Source organism: Accipiter gentilis, chromosome 4 (genome assembly GCF_929443795.1).
Source record: "Accipiter gentilis chromosome 4, bAccGen1.1, whole genome shotgun sequence".
NCBI classification, from domain to species: domain Eukaryota; kingdom Metazoa; phylum Chordata; class Aves; order Accipitriformes; family Accipitridae; genus Astur; species Astur gentilis.
In genome coordinates this window covers 10,319,028-10,333,378 of record NC_064883.1, presented here as the reverse complement: position 1 = coordinate 10,333,378, position 14,351 = coordinate 10,319,028, and positions in this window count along the sequence as shown.

Genomic DNA, 14,351 nt, shown 5'->3' with positions numbered 1-14,351 from the left:
TTGGCTGTATCTGTGTTATTACTACAGAAAGTGTTTGTGTTAGACCTGCAGTTATGTTAGCACATCTGTGTATCATACCGCTGTAGAAAAAAACAGCAAGGAAAAGAAGTTATATTTATGAAATTTCACTTTTATACCAGTGTAATTATATTAACACTTGTGGCACAGCTGGCAGTACAGCTGTATCAGTCAGGTATTAAACAGTTTCGTACTTCTGCTTGATGTAGCTGTGCCAGCTGAAATCTGCAATGTAGATGTGGTGTTAGATTATATTGTTCTCCTGACCTCTCACATCTCTTTTAATTACATGGAACAACTCATTTCAAATACATCTGGGTTTTCAAAGCATTGCAGCTTTATTACCTGGTTTTATGGCCGTCTTGACTGAAACTCAAGCAGTTAACTAACTGACCTGTATAATGTTGCATAATGATTTTTATGTTAGTTATCTAATTTCAAAATAAACATGCATGGACATCTGGGTGCATATGTGTATAAATAGATCTTGCCTCTTTATTTGTATAAATACCTACTACGCTTCTGGTACAAGAACATGTTTGAGTAATTTTTTCTGTGGTTGGCAAGGAGGGTTCTTTGGGCTTATGTTAAACTACATGTTTCAGATGTGCAGTCTTGGGAAGCTGCCATAAGGAATGGGAAAATGGCTTGTAGTCTAATTTGCTTGCCCTTTTTCAGGTTAATCGTAATCCTGCTTTCTTGTGTTGACTTTATGGCTCCATCCATTTCTGTTCCAGAAATGAGTCAAGGGTGTCAGCTGAACTCTGTTGTAGTCTTTCTTTTGAGATCACTTTTCCTGGTAATTTATTCCATATGTTTACTGTTTGTGTGAGCTTTCCCTGAGTTTCAGAACATAAAATGGGAAGAAATAACTTACCGTTATTATTTCCCACCCCCCATACTCTAGTCACACTGGGTTTTTTTCTACTTACTTTTTTCTTAAAGACTTCCTTGTTGTTGCACTGAGGACCAGCCCATCACACAGTTAGCAAGATTTGTGACCCAGGCCTATTTTAAGCCTTGTTAAGTTCCAGATTTACTCATAGTTCCCTAATTTTTAAATCTACTGCTAATAGGAAGCATAATTCAAAACAGACTCCTCCACTGAAACAAGTCTGGCTTCAGCATCGTTTCAGCCTGGTTTCTGAGGATTCCACAGCTTGTGCCTCATCGAAACCAGACACACTGCTTTGCCTAATCAGGCCCATAGATCAGGAGTTCTTGATGTGTGGGTAGCAACGCCACAGGGAACACACAGAAGTTTATCGTCCTTCTGTGTGAGGAGAGCTACGAAAACAGGGGGTTCAGGAGGAACAGCCTACCTGAATCTGCAGAGAGCAGCTGTAGGAAGAATAAAGTTTCCCATTCAGGAGCAGCATCATGGCCACCTTGACCCCCTGAAGAAATCCAACATATCCAGCGTACTGGGAAATCCAGCATTTTTCCATTAAATGTTCCACTTTTCTGCAGCCATGCTTTTAAAACTTAGATTCTAGGAGAAGAAGGAAGCAGGACCTGTGTGCAGATGCTGCTTGTTCTCTACATGTCCTTTAATAGAAAATTAATTGGATTACACTGCATGCTCCCTGCACTATTTCATACAGGTGGCAGCAGCCTTGTTGAGGATGCTCTGTGTTCTCATCTGTTCATCCCGTTGGCTGTCCATCTTCTTTTGACAGGTTCAAAACAAAATAGCTAGTTGATAATCAGAATATTTATAATTTTTAATCATTTAATTACATTAAACAGTAGTTGGCAAAGATTTCTGGCATGCACATATAGCTGTTAAACTGAAGGAGCACAGACTTTCTTTACAGAAGTGCTTTCTTTATAAAAGAAATGCAAAAACTTCTGGGTTTAAAAAAATCAGAAAATTATGTTATTGAATGACAGTACTCTAAACATGGCAACTCTTTATGTATTTTGACTGCGGCTGCTGCACCAAAGAAAAGCTGCGGTGCCTCTAACAATGGAAAAACATACTCTGAACCCTTTGTCCTCTGGCAAAACATCATTAATGTTTTCTTAGGGTTTGTTACTACTGTTCAAGTTAAAATTATTTCCTCACAGGCAGAGATACATTCAGGACACCATAGCAGTTTTTTTGAGAATAAGTTTACAAATTAACTTTGAGCATAAAGAAGAGCTAGTACTTCATGTAGCAACTCATTAAAATTTTGTGTATCCTCTTCTATTCAGAATCCACCTCCATGAAAGCTTTCTATTTTGCTGTCCTCTTACAAGCATTTTATACAGAAACAAAATCTTTGAAGCATTCAAGTATTGTTTGCACAGTTGGGTTGTGTTGGCTGTACTTTGTTAAGATGTGGAAATACGGTCTTGCACTTAGAATTCAGCCCATTGAATTCAGCCCGTCAAACATGAGCTGAACACGCTCTGCAATTTATGGGATGCTTTGATGATCACAAATGGAACTAAAATGTACTCAGTGAGACTGTAAAAGTTTTGAACAGCGAGTGCTTGTTTCTTTATTAGTTTATATGATGAAAAATTGCTACAGCAACCTTTTTTCTACACAGTTTGAAGACTTCGGTGTCACTGTTTTATGTTCTGAGTTACAAAACTGATGTGCTTTTCTTTGTGAAGGTGACCTGCTGTTTATGGAGTACTTACCAGGTTGGTACTGCCTTGCTCTGAATGTTGCTTTCTGTAAGCCTATCATTTTGAGACCTCAGCCTGAGGGTAGCAATTCCCAACAGGTTTAAAAACACATATCAAGAAACACAAGTCATTCCCTTCCCTCTCCCATGTTTTCCCAGCTATACGACAACAGAGAGGTGCTGAACTGAAAAAGATCGAGAATGGTCCTCTAGAACATTAACTATGCGCCGTATCATGACTACCTGTTCAGCTTTCAGAACTATTATTTTTGATGCTGAAATCTTTGCCTTTCCAAATACGGAGCAACAAGGGCATAATTCTTAATTTTTGTACTTGAATACATTCCAGCAATGTCTAATTTTACCTAACTATTACCTCTGGAAAGAAAGATTGGTGTTTACGTTATCAAAAGTACAGGATAATAACTATAACTTTGAATGATGTTTTCTAAGCATTACATGTTGTGGGAAACATTTTTGCATAAGCATTTCTTTTTACCTGAGCATCCATTAGTTTGGTTAGGATTGTGCATTCTCCAATATTTTCTTAGACAAAAAAGTTTTCTGTAGCTCATCAAGTTAAAGTTCAGTGTGTTTTTTAAAAAAGTTTTATTAAGAAAACTCATATCATATAAAGGCTTCAGAGTTTCACTAAGATCCCATTTTGAGGTGATTTTTCTGCGTTGATTCAAATGGAACATCCTGAAAGTTAGTTTTGGCACAGGTGTGAGATTTCAGTGGACATTTTGTTTTGCTGAAGTCTATGAAAGCAAGCCAAAAATAACTCCCCAAGTACCAGAGAAGATGACCTCTGCTGCTCATCATGTAAACAGTTCCAATAAAGTGGGGAGACAACCAGCTGAATACAAGTTGCGAGATTTCAGCTCATACTAAATCCATTTGTTCCTGTTTGTATATAGCCCTTTGTTCTTAGACATCTTAAAATGAAATACTAAAGGAATGAAGACTCTTCCTCTCACCATTTCTGCTCTTCAAGATGTGTAGAGATGCCCTGACAGGTCTTCTGCAGCTAAGCATGGGTTTTAGGAAGGAAGTGGGGAGGGAAGCTCTGTTTGACTGGAGTTAATAATTAGATCTTACATAAACTTTTCTTTACCCCCTATATAAGCTCGATACCTAATGAATGTTTTGGAGCAATGAAGAGTCTTAATAACTCTGAGGTGAGTAAACAGGCATAAACATCCTGTTGCATTCTCCAGAAGTAAAAGCAAAACTTCATCATTCTTTGAAAGGTAGATGAAATGAAAAGAAAATCTAGGTAATCTCTAATCTAAATTTAGTGTTCTTTCTAGTTCCTTTAGCCTTTTATTAACTATGATATAATGCATTGAGTCATATTTTAAACAAATTATACCATAGGTAATGAAATTAATGAATACTTTTCCATGCACTTCTATGTGAATATCCTACATCCTTTTCCTTTTGCAATAACATCACTTCAATCCCCTGTGCCATAAGACACTCACCATCGTCTGAGCCACTGTCCTCTTTTTATTCCCTCTATGCCTCTTACTCCATCAGTGAGAAAGGGGCAGCATTTTCTGTGGCCAATTTGGAGAGATTGCTGTGGTGTTTGGCCTGCCAGCACTCTTCTGCTAGCCTGCAAGCCAAACAGAATAGGTACTTGCTGAGCCCGGGTGGCAGTCTGTTCCGCAGTGGTGTCATTAGCCTGGCTCTCTGTCCTTCATCCAGCAGCTGCTTTTCAAGAAGTTTTTAGGAAGGTAATATCTGAAGACTGTACCTACCAGATATAGCAATCGGATTTTAGGGAGGAATCAGTAGGTGGACAGGCTTCCTTGAGTAATCAAGCAAAAAATTTTACTTCAGAGTCTCGGGGGGGTAAATTTGACAATAATTAGCAGAAGCCTTGAGGCACAGTCAGCTTAAGTGTCCCTGTCTGCTAGTATCACGTGTTTTGTGAGCAGCAGGGCAATCCCCTTTTTAAAGTTCCCTCATCTGTACATTGTAGAAGGAGCAGGAACAATAGATTTGCAAGAAAAAAGTCATTTCCAGAGTTGCAAAACTTTTCTGTGTAATGCTACATTTCCCTTCACAGGGGAAATAAAACAGTCACTTTGGTTTAAAGTGGAACTGAATCAAAATCAGGGTAAATTCTAAATAAAATTTCTGCAATAAGCTACGGAGCACTGGCTCCCAGCCTCTGAATTGCCAATCTTTTAACTGAAATAAAGACAAAGAACTTCCTAAACAAGTGGCATTTCTCAGAGACATACTGAGAGCCTTCCACTAAACATTAGTGAAGTGGTAAGCTAAGAGTTAAAAAAGTTAAAAGGAGTTGCTGTGTTATTTTTATTTTTAAAAAGTCAAAGTGCACTTTGGAAGAGTGCTTCCATCAGCCTAAAAAAATGAATATATGACAAATTATAGTCTATCTAACAAGAAGAGCTAAATGTTATATCATATGCAAAGGCATTAGCTCTCCATCTTTCTTTTTAAAACAGCTTGAATGAATTTTTGTCTTAATGTACTTAACTCAGGTTTTTTCCTTGCAGCATTCCTAGCTTTTTTATTATTATTATTTTGCTACTCTTATATGATTGCCACAAACAGCAACAAATCCAGAAAGGATCATAAAATTTCAAATGAAATAGCTATTCTTGTTGTCTGAATTCAACATTGTTTCTGGGAAACATAGATGAAAATCTTCTTCAGGCTCACGTAGAAAGGACTGGTCCAAGCGAGGCAGATATATAGGCTCATTTCTTGCCATGCAAACTCATTTTCTCTACAAGAGGAACATCATCAATTACCTTCTTTAAAGTGATACATAGATATGTAAAATATCATGCCAAATAAGAAGCATTTGTTGTCTCCACTAGAAATTGCATTTGATCCCATTTTATTAAAGTGCTCAGCTGATAAACTTCACCTCGATGAATTTAGTTTAAGCTGTGAATTATTATTTTGTAAAATAGAGAACCTTGAAAAACTCCTGATGCAAATACACTTTATTTATAAAGTGTCTTCTGGGATATCACATGGTTTACAGTGAGACTACTCAATTAATAAAATAGCTTTTCTCAGCAAGTATACAATAATGTCCATAAACTACAGTATGCCTGGCTAAAAGTATGCCAAGACAATCATAGCAATATGCTAAAGAGGGCAAGCAGACCCCAAGCCAATATTGTCTCACTTCTTTTTCTTCTTAATTTAATAAAAAGCTCTGAATACAGAGACTGATGGGTTTTCAAGTTCTGACTGACAGGTTTTCAATTGATCTCGGTACTTTGTAGCTCCCTACACTTGGGTGACTAAGCACCTTACAAACCCAACCAAAACAGAAACCTTACAAGGTAAAGAGAAGTTATTACCCCTAGACTGTAGAAACAGCGCCCAGGAGGAGAAGTGGCTTTGCCAGGATGACAGGGGAAGTATGTGGCATCATGTGGAAATCAGCCAGATCACAGAAATCCCAAATGAGTACATCCACTGCTGGGTCATACCACCCCTCCAGCAAGCCACGGTAAAAATCATTTGGCCATCACTGGCTCGCCAGAAGGTCGTTTGATTCCTGTCCTTTCTGTGAAAGGTGTTATGTGTAGACTCTGTAATTCTTCAGTCTCAGGCTGTGCCTTTGGGGACTACCCTACATCCCCACCAGTTGGCACAGTGCAATCCTGCTAGCTTGACAGAAATGCCTCCATCACTGTTTTCGCAGCTTCTTATCTTTCCCAGGCACGAGCCTGATGCTAACATAATCGATGCTGTTAACAGCTAAAAAGCTAAAAAATTTAGAAGGAGACTGTTATGTTATATTTAATTTAAGAAATCAAAGCATGCTATGTAAGACTCCTTCCACAAGATTGTGTTTGCGTTCGGCGATATCTATATGGATCTTTCCACATATGTAGCTCCTGGTTTCAACCACGATGTGAAGAACCACCTCAGCCTCATCACCCATCTATCCTTGCCATTGCCAGTGAGGCTGCTGACCTGAAAACCAGCTGCCAGTTCCGTGGTGTCAGCTGAGCAAATGTCTCCATGATGTATAAAGCATATAAATCCATAAAGTATGGAAGTGTTGTGCTTTCATCTTACACTGCTAAGCATTAAAGATTCAACATTCTAGACCTAGTCACTGACAAATAAAAGAAAACGAGGGTAGGACACAGAAGGCAGTCTCAGCGCTTCCCAATCAACTGCTGGTAAGCTTGATTTTGCCTAATATACTGATCCATCTTACCCATTTCTGCTTAAAAGTTTATCAATGCAATTATTCCTAATGAAAGTATTAAATACAGTGCCAAACTCATGAGCCAGAGGGCTGTTTTTTCAAGTTTTTCATTACCTACTAAGTAAATTAATTAATGCAAATGAAACTCTAGTGTCATAAAGCCACATCCTGCTCTAATTGAAGACAATGGCAAAACTGTCATTGACCTCCATGGGAACAGGTTCAGGCCCATAACTTTCATATATCGTACATTAAGCGACATAATCAGAAATACTATCTTCTGCCATTAAAATGATATATGGATATAGCATGACAAGTAGCAGCACAGGGACTCATCTGATGGCTGTAATTAGAGGTTTTTAATGACAGGTTAGGTATGTTTAATATGCAATTCCACATTGATGTTACACTATCAGATTCTATTCGGAATCTTTACACATAGCATAACTGAATTCAGAGGCAGATGAATGTTCCTGATATTTCAAATTCAGCAGTTTTGCTGATTTAGCACCATCTGAAGCATGCACCATGTGGTGAACAAACACTACAAGCAAAGATGTTTTCCACAGAGATTTGTCAGGGATTTAAAACATTAACACTTTCCTGCTCTCCTTACAGATAGACAAAAATGTTGCTTTCTATTTAGATGCAGAGAGCTGTGCAATCATTCTAATAGGTATAATTTCATTATCTATCTCTGAGGAATTTAGGTGTGGAGCCAACTCCATGTATTAGTTAATAACCAATCCATTACTTGATTAACTGACTTATATGAAGAAAGCTTATCATCCATAGATTTGTCTGCTTGGAATTAAGTCAAAACAAGATATTGAAAAGATGATAGTTTTTTCAGGTTTCAATATCTTACAGAAAAATCATTATGCCAGATTACAATGAAATATTCTGAAGAATAATACATGCCTTAAAAATAGCAGATACTACAAACGCATACAATGTAAAAATAGCCCAAGGCACCACTAATTAAGCATGAGCCAGTGCTTCCAGTAAATTCATGGCAACTGCAAGCAACAGGAAAAGAGTTGTCTATCTCAAAGCATTGCCAACTTACTGTAGAAACTTGATCCAAAGGGTTTGAATATCTCATGGATATAAGATTCCCAGTTCATATCCTTATATGCAATCGCCTTCTCTTGGGATTTTTTTTTCTCCTCCCTAGTTATCAGTAGCTTCTTCAGAGAGTCATCACTGCCTGATATAGCAAGATTTAGGAATTCTATGAGCTGATATGTTTCTTTTCCTGACATAGTGTTAGGAGTGTATTCTGGCCAGGGAGCCTGAAGCTAAATACTTCAGCATTCATAGCCATGCCAGGGATTCTTGGAAACACCTGCACCTTGCAGTTATGCAAATGCCTTTGAGATACATCCGAACACTCTTTATTTGCACCATACCAACAGCATGTCATCTGAATTAATTTTTGCATTCTTGTCCTGATGGGACATGGCTCTGAATATAAAAATTTACATATGTGAGTGCTGTGTGGTTAAAGAGGTATTGATGCTTTCCCAAAATTACCCAACAGATCTTTGCTGGCCAATGATATGATTAAACTAAGATACCTTTGTGGGCTGCATATTCACAACCCCAATTCACTGACGTGTACACTCTTTCACAGAGATGCATCAAGAGATGCGTCCAATAGTGATGTGAACAGGTTGAGAGTCAAAGGTACACCAGTGTGAGAGTAGTATCACAGTCTTAAATAAATGCAATACATCAATGCTTCTCAGCACTGTCCTGCATGACAGCCTACACCTTGGGGTGAAAAGGGGTCCTTCGCTCCTTCTTCAGCAAAATCAGGTCACCTGGAGAGCAGAAATGAGGTGGGAGAGACCACGTTCACCTGTAGTCCTTCAAAACATCACTAACTTTTTGTTTAAAAGGATCAGTAACATAACAATAATAGCTGGTGCTGGAATCAGCATCAGAGAAGATTCTGACTATATCACCTGTACCTCAGGAAGGCTGTGGCAAGATTTGTTCATTTCCTACGTTGTGGCTTCATAACGTACAGATCTGAAGACTATTACTCAGAAGATTGTCCTTTTTCTTTCAATCTCTGACTCCTCCATATGTATTTTTCTTTCGGTTGTGTGACACTAGCAAAGTAAAACCTTCAGTAGGTGGTTTATCTGAAAGCACAACTCTAAGAGGAGAATCTGATCTGCATATTTTTGTCACATTTCATGCCATATATTTGTCTGAAAGGGGTGGGGATGATGTACCGGTAGGCAAAGTACTTTTATCACACAGCTTTCTAGCTTTATCTATCAGCTTTCTATAAATGAGAATAAATAATGGTGTCAAGCTGGGCATTTACTTCTAGGTGTTCCTAAATCAAAGAGGAAAGATGAGGAGATAAGATGATGATTTGCTTTCACTGCAAGGAATATCCCTGTTACTGAGTATTGTTTGCAAAAGAGTATACCTTCTCTGAGGGACATGGGAAGTCCTGCCAGCCCAGTAGCCTCTCTAGAAAAGAGAGGCTACCAAGCAAGGGGCTCCAGATTTTGTGGGTCCTGTGAGTGTATGGGAGAGCAAGCAGGTAGTTGCCTTTGGTCTATTCTTTCACAGAAGATATCACCTTCTTTCTAAATGCGTACTTTTATGACCACTGGAACTACTGAAACCAACCATTTTTGTCTTGTCGTTGACTATGAGCTCTGAGGGAGGTTTGTTCACAGGCTGGCACGTGTGAAAGATCCTGCTGTCTGTCTCCAGCATGAATTCTCTTAGGTCTTTCAACTTTGGAACCACACTTCAGCCTTTTCTTTGTCCAGAATGTATGGGATCTGCTCTTCTATTCATCTTCATATCTTCATGAACTTTTAAATAATTTAAGTATCTGTGAAACATTTGCTCATTTCTAAAGAGGTTGAAATCAAAAAGTTTCAAAGACAGTATTGGGTACATACACAGACCTAATGCAAACAAATGCACAGCACCAAGAATGCCATGTTTGTGCGTGGCTCTGTTAAAACGACACGTCGTGGATAGTAGCTGCCTGCAGGAATTGCTGTCCAGTTTCATGTTTGAAGCTGAATGTATTATCTTTAATTATAATGAAATTGCTACCTGTTTTTGTTACAGCTTCTGCCTGACCACGTTCTAATATGCCCATGGCAAGGAAAATATTGTTTCCATTCCAATTGGCATAATGAGAAAATGCATTTAATGTGTTGGCTTTAACACAGTATTTATCAGAAAATTATCCTTTGAAATTGTCAGTTTATGGCATGATAATTAGATCTGGTACTTGAAACCTGTCAAGTAAAAGCAAGCTTTCTTCAATAATCGTATTCCTTTTCACTTCACAGGTGGGGCCTAATAAAGTGAACTACTGAAAAGTATTGAGGCAATAGGAGGCTTGGCATTTCAGTAAGTGCAGCAAAAACTGTATCCCAGGAAATTGCTTGGCAATGTTTTCCATATACAAGCTTTCTTCATGAGTACATCCTTCCCCCTTACAAACCAGAAGGCAGAAGACAACTGAGCAACAAAGGGTGGAGGGAAAGGATATGGTAGCATAACTAATAATTAATAAAGGTATGGATGGTATCTGAATATTAATAGGATACCTTAAATATTGACTTTGATCCAGTATATTTTTTTGAATGAGATATGGTCTGGCTTGGCCTAACCTGCCCAGCTGACCATGGTCTGGCTCACAAGAGAAAAGCCTTTTCAATGTAAGTACCCTAAGCAGTAAGTTAAACTCTGAGAAGTAATAGTGGAAATGTTATTCCACCTCTGGGAACAGGGAGGTAAAAAAGCTAATTGTTAATTCTAAAATAAAGTCCATGGAGCAGCTGTTTCCTTGTTTCAGCTGAGGGCATCACACTGTTGCCAATGAGAGTTGAGAGAGTTAGCCTGAAAATTATAAAATTCTTTCCAAATATTAATTTGCTTAATATAGAGTCCAATGAATTATGTTCAGATGAAACATAATGAAAGCAAGCCTTCTTGTAGAGGTTAAGACTTTCATAAATTTAACTAATTCATTCTTTAATTCTAATTAATAGGACCAAGGAATAATACTGGGTTTTTTTTCCACTGGCTAATCAAGAAGTTATACCTACCTGTAATAAGATGATACAGTATGCATATAAATAGCAGCATCTAAGATATCTGTGATCTTATCTGCAGCATTTACACTATTCTGCTGGCAACAGAGTGACCTAGCAGCTATGCAAAATTGTTGTTGAAGGACCTCTCACAGAGCCTGAGATCATATCATGAAATTTTAATTGCCACATTTGTTTCTCATGACTGCCCCACACACCCCCCACACACTGTCCCCACAAAGAGGACTTAGAACAATGGCAGAGTGTCCCCCTTTACATGGGGAGTTCTGCACCTTATTTCCACCAAGATGTTGAAAGACAGCTAGGAAACACTTCATATCATACAGGTTAATTAAAGAATTTCTATATTTTCAACTAAGTTTTTTAAATTATTAAGTTTCTTCTCTTCCTCCTGCAAGCACTGACCACATATTCCTGTAATGCACTTGAAGGTCTCTTTATCTAATGTGAAAGAGAGAAAGATATTTATGTAGAAGTTTTATCTTTTGGCCTTATGATCATTCCAAATAAAACAAATGCTGATGACTTTTTGCATGGCACAAATTAGTTCCTGATTTAAAGTGCTCTAAATAATACCCTAAACAGTTGATGGTGCATTTTAGACTTTGAGAGGGAACAGTGGTATCAGACACCAAAGTAGCTGTGAATCTGCAGTCTCCCAGGCAAGGCCTTGCTAATCACTGAGTTCATGGCACAGATTATACTCAGACACAGGGCACATGGAAATATTCCATCAAAGTATGTTATAATTTTTGTTTAAAGTCTGCTTCATTATGCCAGTGAAAATCAACAGTCAAATGCTGTAGTTTTAAAAAAACAGAACTGTTTAGGGTCATTTTTCTCTTTCTTGGGCAAAGAAAATCACAAACCATTATATGTTAGGATACAGTCTTTATAGAATTCTAAGGGCAGTAAGTTGTCATCAATGATAGGTTCAAAATTCTGTGTATACAAGCTAATGCTTTCTTTAAATTTGATTCATTGTCCACACGCAAATTATATTTCTGTGTTATTTTCTCCTGCTTGTTCTGTTGCTGGTGATTAATAGAAAAAAAAAAAAAAAAAACAACCAGAAAGTACAACTTCAAAATATTTTTTTAAATGTAAAATTTTAATTTTATGGTTACCTCTTTTAAATCACTAAGAGCAGAGTCCACTATGCAGACAGGCTTTGTCTGGATCTGTACAGCATGTTCTGTGTTGCTGAATACCCAGCAGGCCATATTACAGTTTAAGTAGACTTAGAAGAACCCATGTTTCAAAATCTTGTTCAAATCCAGTTTTTATTTAGCACAAGTTATACTTCTAGACGCAAAATCATTATTTTGAAGCAAAACTTACAGGACTTATCTCCATGGCAATTGTTCTTCACTCATTTGTTCTTTTAAAAAAACACCAGAAACGTCTTGTGTAACAGAGAACTGTCCATCCGATATTGAACCGTCTTGAATAACCAGATAGTTTTTGTTGTCTTTGGCAATGATCAATATTTTGTACTTCAGAGGAGGAACAGAAACCTTGCAAATTCATACTATCAACTAGCTGATTGTGCAATGGTCATCTCATGCACTGATACATGGGATTTTAGTAAGACATCTTATTGTGAATTTTATGGCTTTGGTTATAATGCACATTTGGTAGATTGACACCATAATACATCAAGAATATTTTCCTTTTATTTATTTTTCTGAAACAAAAATATTAGAACTCTAGAGACTCAGACTCATGGCATGTAGTAATCTAAATTCTGTGCAATTTCTGTAGCATTTTAAAAAGGATTTAGGCATTGATTCACTCCACTTCTTAAGCTTAAATGATTGACACAGCTAAAGTCCACTTTAAAAATGGACTTAGACAACTTCAGTGACATTGACTTATAACAAAACTTAGGTTCTTAAGTGCTCAAAATACATCTAAAAAAAAGTCTCAAACCATGCAACACTGAAGGCAGCAACTGCTTGCTACTTTTAAAAATCTAGGTCCAAATTTGAATGAGTGCCTAAGTAAACATTCAGAACTTGGTTCATAAACTAAACTATGGGAAATCTGTCCTGAAAAACACCAGGGTTTTTGCCTACTAATATGCCCAAAGGTGTGCCTGGAGTCATTAGGGAACAAAGACCTGTCTGAGAAACATTATGAAGATTAATAACTGTGCATACAAGATTGGAAAGGAGCAAACAGAGGGCATATTGCTTATTGCCTGTATCTATCTGGGACTGGGATGAAAAATAAATCAAATCCAGAAAGGTTTTCAAAGAGGTTTTAAAAAAAAATTAGGAGTTGTAGCAGGGGAGGGGGAGTCCCAATATAGGTACAAACAATCTTTCTTCCCACCTCCTGGAACATTTGAAAGAAGTAAGACCTGCTCTGAAAGCTGGAGGCTGATGGTAAAGTACAGATGCAATATTTTCATATTCTTTTAAGTAACAGAAGTAATTTTTGCAGGTATCATAGGCACTGAAAAGTCTGCATTTTGAAAGTTGAGGCATGTAAGATGATGAGGTGCATTAGAACATGTTACCTGGTTTTTGGCCATTTTGTTTTTTAAAACTCATCAACCCACTTAGGGAATATTTGACATACCTATGTGTAAATGGAAAACTTAGTAGAAGGCTCACAGCCTCCTTGCATCTTTATTCCATCCTACCTGTAAGACATTAGGCACTAAATAAATTGAACAATCTTTTGTCCTTACACCCAGAAGACAAACAATTAAGCACAGATCCATGCAGTGCTGAATGAGAAGGTGAAGTAGTTTGGGTATTCTTACAGAGAAAGGTTAAATTTCACGTTCCAACACGTAATACCCTCTCAGGTGGCTCATCTCTTGCTCGGAAGGCTCAGTCCTGTGGGATGTGCAGCAGAACTTTTGGAACAGAAAGAAAAAGACAGAGATGTATGGATATAATGTCACAGTCATGGATTGCAGTTACTTGGCTTGAACTCTTTAAAATTGCTCAGGTCAGAGGTGACAAGATAAAGGGAAATTGATTCAATCAGTTTTAAAGCAGTTTTCCTGAGTTACTCTAACAAGCACTTGACTGATTTTATCCCTTTTGTTAGAACCAATGGAAAGAAGTAGCTGCACTTCACAGGGTCTTATTCTTCAAACCAAAGTCATCTAGAAGAGCAAATCCAGAGTGGTTTTGGTTGTAACTGCCTGCAAAGGATTGTGGTGCATGCATGCAAAAGACAAAAAAAGAATAATTTTTTGGTATGTAGTTCATTTCACTGAGAAGTATAATTTCACTTAACAAGCACCACCTTGCTACCTGCTCCAGGATGAATCAGATTGGTGCATATCGACAGGATTGGACTCCGGCAGAAAACAGTCAAGGAGCCAGCCATCAAGTCTATTGGTAGACAGCTTTTTTGAAGCATTTG